Source organism: Podarcis gaigeae (genome assembly GCF_964106915.1).
Source record: "Podarcis gaigeae genome assembly, chromosome: 1".
NCBI classification, from domain to species: Eukaryota; Metazoa; Chordata; class Lepidosauria; order Squamata; family Lacertidae; genus Podarcis; species Podarcis gaigeae.
Window position 1 is genome coordinate 108,332,431 of NC_139678.1, and position 11,757 is coordinate 108,344,187.

Genomic DNA, 11,757 nt, shown 5'->3' on the forward strand with positions numbered 1-11,757 from the left:
GGGTGCAAGGAGTTTTGAAAATAAAAAGTGGCAATTGTACAGCAGTTCTCTCTTGGTAGGAAGTTAGCTGCTTTGGAAATGCTCTCTTTTTTTCTTCTCTCTCTCTCTCTCTCTCTCTCTCTCTCTCTCTCTCTCTCTCTCTTCTTTCTTTCTTTCTTTCTTCTCACTTTCTCCTCTTCTCCTCCCTCTCTCTCTCTCCCTCTTTTCTTTTCTTTTCTTCTCTCTCTCTCTCTCTCTCTCTCTCTCTCACACACACACACACACAAAACAACTTATTTTTGACTTATTTATAGCTCTCACATGAGAGGGGATGGTGGGGTCACAGCTTCTAGCTCCACAATTACAGCCTTGGCCCCCTCCCCACATGGGGCCATGTCTGCATGCACACAGGTTTCAAGGGGAGGCAAACAGGTGTGTATTGAACAGGCTCCTGCTACAGATTCCTCCCCTGCACTGCATGAGTGGCAGGAGGCGGGGCCTTGCTCTCCCTTCCAGGTGACGCTTAGTTGTGTGAAGAGAACACCTGACTGGGAATTAGGGAGCCAGAGTCCTCCTCCTGCAAACCCCAGACCTCACAGAAGGCGCCCACCCTGCCCTGCCTGTAAGGTTGGCATGGCTGGCAAAAATGAAACTGCAGTCAGATCAAAAGCATCTGGAGCCAATTCGGGGTATGTCCATGAGAAATGGCAGCTGGCCTCATGACTTTGCTGCCTCGCGGTTCGGGCACGGGGAAATGAGCCGAGAGGACACGCCTGCGGTTGCTGCTTCCACTGCTTGGGCCACGTTGAAAACGCACCTGAAATGGCCCTGAAATACCTGTAACGTGACAGAGGGAGGAAAGGCTTCGGCCCATAAACTAGCAACCAAGCCAGCCCTAACCAGACTCCTGAGGCTTCGTTGTTCCAGGCAGAAGAAAGGAAACCTATGAGGGGAACAAGCAGCTGCATTTGTTTCATTTGGTTTTGTTTCATTTCATTTATTTAAAAGCGTTTATGAGGCTGAAGCTGGAGGGGGGAGGTATGCCTCAGTAAGGGGAGCAGAAAACTATTGCTAATCCCTGAGGGAACAGGCAGAAAGGCCTCCATTTTGAAGAACCAGCAAACCTCCTGAGGTAAATTCCCAGGTTCGTATTCTCAAAGCTTTATTGGCGTATGTACAAGATTTCAGCAGGGTTCAATACAAAAGGACCACTCATTAAAAGAATAAAAATAAAATCCTGCAACTTAACACTTAAGTTAGTGTTGCATAGCATTCACAAATCCTGAGGTAAACTCAATAGTGGATAGCAGTGAAGAGGCCATTGCTAAGAATAAAAATAAGAATAAGATGGATAAAAATGTATTTGTCAAAATAATATATATATATATATATATATATATATATATATATGAGGCCATTGCTGGGGCTAGGTAGCGAAGGTGTTGGAAGGATTTCATAGCTAGAAAATATCTTGGAGGGAGTGAGAGAAATAGGAAGATACTTAAGAAATCATGATAGTGGGTTGCTATTGTTTTTCTGTCACTTGCCCCAATGCTCTCTTTTTCTTTTGAATATTGAATAATAATAATAATCATTATTATTATTGGCTGCAACCACGCTTTTGGGTTATGTAGCAAAAGCTGCCTGATCCTGAGTCAGACCATAGCTTAGAATTGTCTGGTCTGACTGGCACTAGGGATTGAACCTGAGACCTTCTGCATGCAAGGCAGAGAGGCCTTACCACTGAACTACAGTCCTTCAAACTACTTCTGAGCATGCGTATTTTGCAACTCCTTATCTCTTTATGTTTATGTGCTTTAAGGAACCTTTAAGGAACCTCAGCGGTGGGAGTCAGTGAACACTTTATTCAGTAGGGGGTTTCCTTGGTTAGCAAAGTAACAGTTAGAAGAACAGGGGCACACTTTAAAAAGAGGCTTGTGTCTTCAGCACATACTGAAAGCTATACAGCGAAGGTGCCGGACACACCTCTGTGGGGATGGAGTGCCACAATTTAGGTGCTGTTGGAGAAAAACAAATTTCTTTCTCTTGAGTTTGTAGTGAATGAATGTGTTGCTTTAAACTACCAGAGGGCACTGTGTAGCAATTGAACCAGCACCTTTTTTAGCTCTCTGAGTTAACTTCATGCCGAAAACGAAGCCATTTTTTTCTTTTCCCCAGACTAGATGTCATCTGTTTCTTTCATCTCCACTCATCCTGCAAATAGTTCTTGCATGAATAAAGCCTTTGAACTCCAGAAACTGTAAGTGATTGTTCCACTTTAATTCACCCCAGCTGCTTGGTGTGCTAATGATGGGGGCTGCAACAGAGAAAGCCCTTTACTGGGCCCTTCCAAGGGCTGAAATTAAACTTAAGTTTTGGTACAGAATCAGCCCTAACCCTTGGGTGAGATGAAGCAACATATCTCAGGCAGTAAATTTGGGGATAGTATTGAAGGACAGCATGGAGCCAATTATTTTATTTTATTGTTTAATTGCCATTTGAATTGTTTGCAAACCACAAATTCATTGATCACTTCTATTTTGGTTGTTCTTGCTTTGGTAACCACTGTTGAACAAATTTGCAATGGTCTGCATTGCTTGTCATGGTCGTATCATGAGCTAAATGAGTTGGGGAGTGCAGCTTGTGTTTTTAGATGTGTGCTAAACAGCCAGAGGAATAGCAGCTCATATAAGGAAGTTATCTTGATGGAAGATGCTGGCAAATCCAATGGGAGCTTGCAATTGCATTGCATTGCTGAGCATGATTTTTGCACACATATAAAATGTATAGGAAAACCAACCTAATATCGCTAGACTATGCCATGTTTTCTCATATTCATTTATGTGCTGTGATTAGCTCGTTCTTTTCAAATGCCAGGGATGTATTGCTCACTAGAGGAACTTCAGTACCCAGCAGTCTTTAATATAAAAGGCAAGCCTTCCCACTAATGAGCAGTTTGTCTAGTGTTCTTAACCTTATCAGCAGCTCCTGAAGTGATAAAGGCTTAACTATTATGCGCTGAAAGGTGTTGTTAATTCTCAATCTTCATGGAGGAAAAAAAGACGCTTTTTGTCACTTAGGACTCTACTGTTAAACTTAGCTGGCTGCTTACAAATTACCTTTCCTGTTCCATGGAACAGTCAGTGGAACTTGCTGGTGGGTACGCAGCAGAGGAATCTTCCTCTTATCAGGACAAAACGATGCCTACTGCTTAGTAGAAAAAGAATAGTTTGAAAATTAATGATGTGGAACGTTCTCAGGATGTAAGTTGGTCCAAACATGGATGATGAAGGGGGAAAAGAAAGAGGAGATTATAAATAAATTGGTAAACAAGGGGGGGGACCCCTTCTTCATACTTAATGGGCTTAAACCATAGCTCTAATTCTGCCCTTCTCCCCAATAAAATAACCTAGTTTAAGCTCAGTCTTTCTGTGTTACAGAATGAAGAGTTCAGCACATCATTGTCTCTCTGTAGCTGCAAGAGAAACAATAAAAGCATGATCAGCTGAATACTTAAATATGGCTGAATGTTTGATGAGATGAAGATGTAATTTTGTCTATGTTCCCCAAGGATCTGGATTAAATACGACTACAGGGCCTAATCAAATAGCTAGTCACTGAACAACAGTCCCAACTGCATTTTTCATTCCAGGCATGCCGTTTGCCTTCTCTCTTCACCCCCCACACCCCCAGTCCATTACTTATTCACTGGTTTGTCAGCAGTGTGCATTATTAGCGCTTGAGAGATAAAACTTTAAGTGTTGCTCCCAATTAGCACAACAGTGACCATGCACCATGCTCTGTGCTTAATGCCTGCTCTCAGAGAAGAGCTGGTTTTGAAGGTCTGAGGTGGAGGAGGGAAAAAAATGAAACAGCTTAAGCATTCATTTTGAGTGGAGAGACAGCTCCTATTAACATTTAACAGCATTTGTGCAACTTGGTGCGGAGGTTATGATGCAAATGAGGAGGAATTAAAAGTGGCCAGGGGTTTGTCATTGATGGATTGCAGTCTGGCGGTGTTCACACTTCTGCCGTGTCCATCAGAAGCGATTACTGTGTAATTAAACCTTATTTCTCGACTCTTCAGTGCATAATTACTTTGTGAATGTAACCATCATCTAAAAAAGCTACCAAAACGCTTTAGCATTTAGTCTAGCAGTCATTTCCCCTTGCTTGTGTCAGATATAACCATCAGACAGTGCAAAAAGAACTGTCACTTTTAATAAGAGGCAAAAAATTAAATGAAACAGTATGCTTATTACAGGAAAATTAGGCGTTCAAGTGGTAGAGTCCTTTTCCGCTATTTGCATAATTTATTCTTTTTTGTCCCTCACACCAGAAGCTTCAGGCAATTTTCCCTCACATTTAAATAGATCGCACATTTAAGGCTACTTAAGGAAAATTATCACTTTGCATATTTTAATTGTTGTGAAGAAAGTGAATAGAAGAGGTCTGCAGCTTGGACTCTTGAGTCGGTCAGATGCTCAACTGTCTGATTCTGGAGCTCCCCACTGCTCCACTAGAGATAACCCTACAGTTCACAGCCATCCACTCGCATTTCATCAGCATGCAAATGCAGCTCCAAGCACTATAATAAGTGGGTCTTTGATATTTACAAACTAGCCGCTAATAACTAAAATGTAATTTGTTTGACATAACTTTAGATTCCCTTATCTGTCTGCTTAAAAAAAAAAAAAAAAACCTTGATAAGTCCTTTAGCATTACAAAAACCTAAGATATCATCCATTCAAACCACAGCTTGCCCTATTAGGTCTGGCAGCATTATGCTCAGGAAAATCATGTCAGGTACTGTCTTCACTTTCGTTCCAGCAACACATCTCTTCAATTTCATTTTGAATTCTTTTGTTTAATTTCCCCCTCCCTCCTCCCTACTTTAATCAAATGAAATGAAATTCAAATAAGATTACAGCGAGAAATTCTTTCCATTTACCTACGGAAATATATCTATTAGTCTGATGCCACACAGAAATGGATGTTTCAGTCACTAAGGGAAGGCTATAATACTGCAATTTGCTACTTGGTGTTTCATGGGGGAAGGCGGGGGATTTTATGGTACAGAACATTACAAAGCAGAAAATCTATAAGCAGGCTCATGATTGGTTTGGTTTATCATTATGCTTTATTATGAAGCTAGTGAAAAATTAAAAATGAGATCTAATGAAAAATTTGATCAGATGTTGCACAGATTATCATTACATTTAATTAAATAGACTGAAAAAGTGTTCCCTAAGGTACCATTTTTACCATATTATATTTTTCACAATTTACCAAATCTGGAAAAATTAACCAAAAATGAAAGCCATGCTTTTGTTTCTGGAAGCCTAGACCCCAGAAGTATATCAACAAGAGAATTTGATTAGATAGGCATCACTTGTGCTAAATTACAAACAATTATGTGCTGCCTTTGGCTGTTGTATCTTCAAGTACAGCTTCTAATACTGGAATGTGTCAGGTTGTTAGTATACATATGATGCCACTAATGCAATACAGCAGCAATCTCTTTATTTGCTAAATGCACTATCCATCAGCTTACTGGAACAGGGGCGGAATCACATAAAAAAGAATTCTAAAACCATCAAAGTAGGTGGAGCTGTCCTCCTTCCACATATGATATTTAAATGTATTTCTAACAGGAGATAAAAGAAGCTGCTTACAAACACCATTACCATGTGTCCAGTCAACCTTACTTAGTATACACACAGCCAGGTTATAATGTGCAGTTGGAGCAATTGCACCAGGGCCCATGCCTGCAAGGCGGCACAGACTTTTTTTTTAAAGAACATTTAGCCCTCCTCGAAAGAAACTTAGGAAGCAAAACCACTTAAAAGTTTTATTTGTTTTATTTACAATTAAGCACTATACAAATTTTATTAAACAAAATACATGTTGAAATTTGCAGCCATTTTATACCTCTTCTATATTGTCAGAACAGTCATATGAGGTAGGCTGGCAAGAAATGAGCAAAAACAATGATGAATTAAATGAGTTTAAAATGTGAAACTGGACATGCTCACAATATTTTCTTTTTGTTTATGAATCTTGTCAAGATGGGGGTTTTTGCTTGTGTTTTGCTGAGAGGTGAGAAACTCCCCAGGGTCAGAATCCTGTAAAGCATATGCCAAATAAATCTGTTAGTTGTTAAAATACCACAGGACTTTCTTTTTTAAAAAATACCTTGTTTCATCCACTCCTTTTGAGGGACCTATTTTGGGAACTTCAACAGGGCCCCCAACAACCTTAATCCAGCCTTGCACATGTTTTAAATTTAATCTCCATGTAGTTTATCTCATTTTATCCTTGTAATATCCCTGATAGATAAACTAGCTGCTAGACTGAGAACTACTGACTTGTTCAAGGCCACCCAGTAACGGATGAGCACATTTTCAAACCTACGTTTTGTCACATTCAACCACAAAATATTTGCTGTTACGTCACATTGGCTCTTAGGCAAAGCCTTGCATCTCACCCCCCCCCCCCCACCAATCCCTTTATCAGTCCCTATCCTTGGGGTTACCTCTTACCACCTGGGCCTTCTGGACCTTTTACATATGCACATTGCATTTAGGCTCCAACACTGCCCTCCACGTAACCTCTAGGTGTCTCTTTTGCAAGTTTATGTGGTTGCTTAGGTAAAGGTAAAGGTACCCCTGCCCTTACGGGCCAGTCGTGTCCGACTCTAGGGTTGTGCGCTCATCTCACTTAAGAGGCCGGGAGCCAGCGCTGTCCAGAGACACTTCCGGGTCACATGGCCAGCGTGACGAAGCTGCTCCGGCGAACCGACAGCAAAGCAGCACACGGAAATGCCGTTTACCTTCCCACTATAAAGCGGTACCTATTTATCTACTTGCACTTAAGGGTGCTTTTGAACTGCTAGGTGGGCAGGAGCTGGGACTGAAAGATGGGAGCTCACCCCGCCGCGGGGATTCGAACCGCCGACCATGCGATTGGCAAGTCCTAGGCGCTGAGGTTTTACCCACAGCGCCACCCGCGGTTCTTTAGGTAAGAGACCTGAAATGCCCACCTTCCAGAAAAGAGTCATGACTGTTCCGAACAGTGCAGCATGAAGTTTGAATCACCTCTTTAATCCCACCTCTCTGGAAGTACTGAAATGGCAGTGGTAAGGGTGGACTGGGGATTCTTCTGGTTTGTGTGTGTCAGCATGGAAACCCCTGGAAAAAAATGCTTGGTCACCTGGCACTTGCCCAACTTTGGTGCCAACTGTGCACCTGCACCATGACAGTTGAGCTTTCTAAATAATAAGTTATTATTTAATAGCTTTTAAAATACAACATAATTTACAACTTCTCATTGCCTATCATTGTACAATGTATTGGAACTGATGCTGAGAGATGGTAGACTCCTCCAATATGTGTCAGATGGGATTTCAATCAGAGTTAATTTCAGGGATTATTCATTGTCCTATGCTGGTTCCTGAGCACGTTTATCTTTTTTCCTGTGACTTGTTTTCCAGCACTTTCAGGTGGAATCCAATGTTGTATTTCCACTCATGAAACAGCTTTTGTTCCAGCAAACTCCACTGCTAATATAAGAGAAGGGGAGGTAATTTCCTCCAGTTTGCCCTGCATTGCTTCCCCACTGTTATTCCCCTTCTCACTTTTCTGAAATATTTTTTGGTAGTGCAAGGGGCTGCAGTGCAAAGAAGGAATTGGCCAAAATGGCTCCCCTTACATTAAGAGAGGTGTCAACCGGAAAACAAGACATAAGAAAAGTTGCATTGGATTCCATCCTTGTTCAGTGGCAGGTGCAGCACATTATTTATTATTATTATTATTATTATTATTATTATTATTATTATTATTATTATAAATTTGTTATTTATACCCCCCCCCCCACTCTGGGTGGCTTCCAACAGAACACCAAAATACAAAACCTATTAAACATTAAAAGCTTCCCTAAACAGGGCTGCCTTCAGAGTGTATATTTGCATACAGTCATTCCTTCTCATTCACTCATGCTTCTTATTATCCAGCTTACACTGGACCGTAGAAAATTATCTTGCAAGTTTGAACTCACAATGAAATTTATGAGCTCTCACTTTACAGTAGAAATTCACAGAGAAGGATGTGCAAGTTGAACTTCTCTTCATCCACTTTTTATATAATATATGAATTGGCTCTAAGTTGGACATCATGTCCCTCCTGTTTTCAATAGTTTGCCCTCTCTGATACTTTGTCTCTCCCCTCCCGATAATTTACCATTTATTGTACCTAGAACATCGTATTACATCCTTTGTAGCAGTGAGCATAACAATGCATTACAAAGAAGAGGCATGGGTTTGGGTGGGGGGAAGAGAGAGGCAGTTTCACTGCTGACTAAATCTCCTAAATAAATCCCTGTGAAATTGCCTCCTGTGAATTGTTATCCTACTGAGGCTGGAAGGGTAGTAAGTTCTAAGGCAGTCAAGTTCATCCTATAATTTTTCATCTATTTGGTGAGGCAAGGCCAAGGACATGAGATTTCCCAGACAACTTCAGCCTGGATTTTTGTCACTGTGCTGACACCACTTCTTAGACTGTATATGAGCAATTTGGCCTGGCACATTCAGAATCTGAGAGTTAAAATATTTGGGTTGGTAAGTGCAATATTGGTATCTAATGATAAAATAATTAGAGCTCCTGTGTTGTTGGGCTTTCACTCCCCTTTTATATTCTCATCCATTGTAATCTCATTGAGTACTCGTTTATGGAAAATGCAAATGAATTTATTATTTTAAGTGTAAAAGCTAACATAGGTTGGGTGTCCAAAGAAAACTTAAATAGCTTGCTCTATAAGAATGGAGGGAAAGATCAGTTGTAGATAGCAGAAATAAACTTGTGTGTTCATTGAAAGCAAATGTTAACTTTCATTGCACCATTCAGTCTACCCTGATCTAACTATGCTTCAGTATATGAGACAGTATATGTCTGCTGTGACAGTTGCTTCTCCTCACACTTGCTGGGTCCCTATTTGTGTCAGAAAGGTTATCTGATTTATTTGCTAAATTATGTTACCATTTCCCCCCCTGTGCAAGCCTTCTAAATTAACAGATGCAAACAAAGTTGAAATTTGTGTTTACGTTTAGCTCAAAGAGGGTCTTCTCGGATTTTACCATTATTGTATGGTAAATATCTTGATAAATAGTTCTTCTGTTTCACATAAGTAGAATTGAAAATCATCTAGAAATTATTGAGGAATATTTGCTCAGAACAGTATAAACTTTATAGGGTTAGCATACACACTATTGTGCTTGACATTTAGTTCTATTTCAGCCATAGCAGGTGCTATAACCTTGCAACAGTTTGATTTCACCCCCAAAAGCACATTCCTTCATTGTCAACAGAGACGGATGGTTGCCAACCAACCATTTCCTAAATTGTGAACAAACGTATGGTTCCGTTACTACTACTTACTTCCATTCAAATTCCCCCCATGATCACATTATGATGGATAGGCTGCTTTTAAAAAAATATAAATAGATTAGTTAACTGAAGGCTATATATAAACATTGGTAGTAAAACCACAATATCTATTACAGTAATATCTGTGATGTGGAAAAACAAAGACTACTATGATGTAAAGCTTGGCGATAGATAAGTCATGTACAATTGGTCACTAAACAACTGTCTTTGTGGGTAACCACTACTGTCATCCCAGGTTTATAATGGAAAATCCCCATCCTTCACCTGCCCCTCAAGGTGAATGGCTTATATAAGGACAAAGATTAAGTCAGTTATAGAGGCTGGCATTTACCTCAGATTTTCTTGGGTCTCATTCTTCTGGCTCATCTAAATATCTAAGTGAAAAAATTCTCATTAATTTCACACACCTCATTTAGGATACATATAGAATGTTGTGATTCATGGTGGCAGGCCAGCAGACAGCATACATGGGCAAATGCTTTCAAAGCCCCCAGAAGGGCCCATAACCACCAGTTTGTAGCCACCATTGCAGCTAATGTGGTTCAGCTGGGTGGCAGTTGTGGGCAGTTGGGGATGGTGGTGGCCAGGGACACATAGTACCCGTTAACTTGCAGGCACCATCATACTAATTATGACAGCCTCCAACATACACACATACGTTGGTGGCTAGTGTAATAAACATGGTGGCACCAACAAATAATGGTGCATAGCACAGGAGCTCAGTACTGCCATAGGTGGAGGCAAGCTGCCTGAGCCACCAAAACCTGGAGTATGGCTTGAGAGGTAGGCCAAGCTGTTGTTTTAAAATTAACCAGTGTACCACATCACATGGCCAAACACCTAAATACTCTCTCATGCACACATTAGTTAGCATTATATACACATAACCTCCTGTATTTAGGAAGTGATGGAATATAGACTTACTACTCTTCTACTAGAGTGATAAATGTAGCAATGAAGATAGAAACAATATTCCCACTTCTCCAGCATTCTATTTAGAGTAGAATTGCTGTTGAGGGAAGCTAAATAGGACAATAGGACCAATGATGTCTTTGGAACTGGGACAGAATCATGCTTAGGCAGTTGTTCCTCTTTGGGGAAATCCATTGATTCAGGCCCTTGCCATATACCGAATATGCAATGTCTGTTGTATTCATTTGAAATAAGGGAAGGACTCAATGGCAGAGCAACTGGTTTGCATGCAGAAGTTCTCAGGTTCATCGTGGATATCTCCAGGGCTGGGAAAAAGTTTTGTCAGCAAAGATTTCTCTGTGAACAACAGAACATTATCACCTTCTCCCTCCTCTGTGTGCCCCTTATATCTGTTCTAGGGGTTCCCCCACTCATGTGAGGGAGAAGGGGGGGAGTCTTTTTGCACAAGCAGAACTTCTTGTACTGATGGGACTGGTTATTTCAATACCCATGAACTTCGATCCAGGATTACAATACCTGACCTTTTGTGAAACAGGTGTGATAGAAGGCAGCATTGCCTACCGAACTGATGCAGACCTCTGGAGTATGATATTAGCACTTTTTCATATTAGTCCTCCTATTAGGCTAAGTGAAGTGATGTTGGGAGGCAGGTTTTGAGAGTCATTAATTGTCAGATTGTCAACTATTTATCTACTGTAGGTAGGTTGTCATTTAGGGTCTTCTGTCTGAGCCACCAAAATGCCTTGGGATGGCTATGACTATTGCCATATTTTTTACTTAACAGTCATATAGCACAGTATGGATAGCTTCAAATGGCACCGCATGGACACCAGAATAATGTGAAACCTCTCCAAAAAGAAAAAAGAAAAAGAAAGCTGTCATGTGAACATACCTCTAGAAATCCCACAATTGACATGGATTTGATTTAAACTGTAAACTTGGCATTGGCCATTTCTGCTTCATGTTAATCAGCTATGCAACATAACAGTTAAATGTACTGTTTCCAAATATTTACCATGAATGATAGAATTTTGCCCCATTTTGAAAATATCCTGTGTTTGTAATTGGGGCTTGCTTTGTAAGCTGAATTTGAATTTCTGGGATGTGTGAAGAAATACTCAACTATGTGAGTCATGGTACAAAATGCACTCACCCTAAGATGGTAAAAATACACATCACACTATCAAATATGAATGGCAGATGTCCTTAAATGGCTAAGTTTTCCCACAGTAAATTTGGAAATGTTCCACACTCCTGGATTTTTTATTTTTATTTTTGGTTCCTGCTTTATCTTCTACACACTGACAGAAAAGAATCTTTTATGCTAGCGAGAAAGGAACTATTTGGCTTATGTTTGTGCTTCTGATGATTAACTGGACAAGAAATGCAATAGTAGCTTCATTCA

The 11,757-nt window shown here is 40.5% G+C and overlaps 1 long non-coding RNA gene across 3 annotated transcripts in view; it reads left to right on the plus strand.

Moving 5' to 3' along the window:
• The first annotated feature begins 231 nt into the window (after nt 1-231).
• Nucleotides 232-11,757, plus strand: part of LOC310833322 — a 400,786-nt gene continuing 389,260 nt past the window's right edge. For all 3 annotated transcript variants that reach the window (XR_014558633.1, XR_014558634.1, XR_014558635.1), the window contains exons 1-2: nt 232-1,123; nt 2,158-2,239. This is a non-coding gene — a long non-coding RNA (uncharacterized lncRNA). The remainder of the gene's footprint in view (nt 1,124-2,157; nt 2,240-11,757) is intronic.